Here is a 505-nt window from a genome sequence, read left to right as displayed (position 1 = left end):
AGGGTTCGGGGATATAGTAGTAACGTGGAGAAGGTAAAACGGCGGAAACATGACTATGAAGGTTCTTGCCCAGGCCACCCGGCTAGGCGGTAACAATGTATTTTGATAGCACAGCTCACCATACTCTTTTTTACTATACTCTTACTACGTTCTTTTACTTTCCTTTTCCTGTGTGTTTGCTCACTTTTTTTTGCGAGGCAAGGAAGTGTTGCAGAGGCTGCTTGTGAAATGTATTAATGCACGACTCGTGTTGCTTTTTAATAGGAACTTTGGGAGCTGCAAATCTTCATTAGGCTTGTGTATATGTGTCCATGTGCAGGGGTAGGAGGGTAGGAGATGCAAAAAGGCTGGCTGTGGTAGAAGGGCTTCTTTCCTTGTGAAGGTGGCAAGGTGCTGCTGTTGCACTTGCCGTAATTGAGGTGGTACTATGCCGTGCTGTACTGTGTGCGCGTGTGTGTGTGGCGGGGGACTAGAGTGGAGTGGGGAGTGTGGGGACAGGCGGGCG

Source organism: Volvox carteri (assembly GCF_000143455.1).
Source record: "Volvox carteri f. nagariensis unplaced genomic scaffold VOLCAscaffold_48, whole genome shotgun sequence".
NCBI classification, from domain to species: Eukaryota; Viridiplantae; Chlorophyta; class Chlorophyceae; order Chlamydomonadales; family Volvocaceae; genus Volvox; species Volvox carteri.
The sequence above is the reverse complement of the archived record's forward strand: the minus strand, read 5'-3'. Positions refer to the sequence as shown.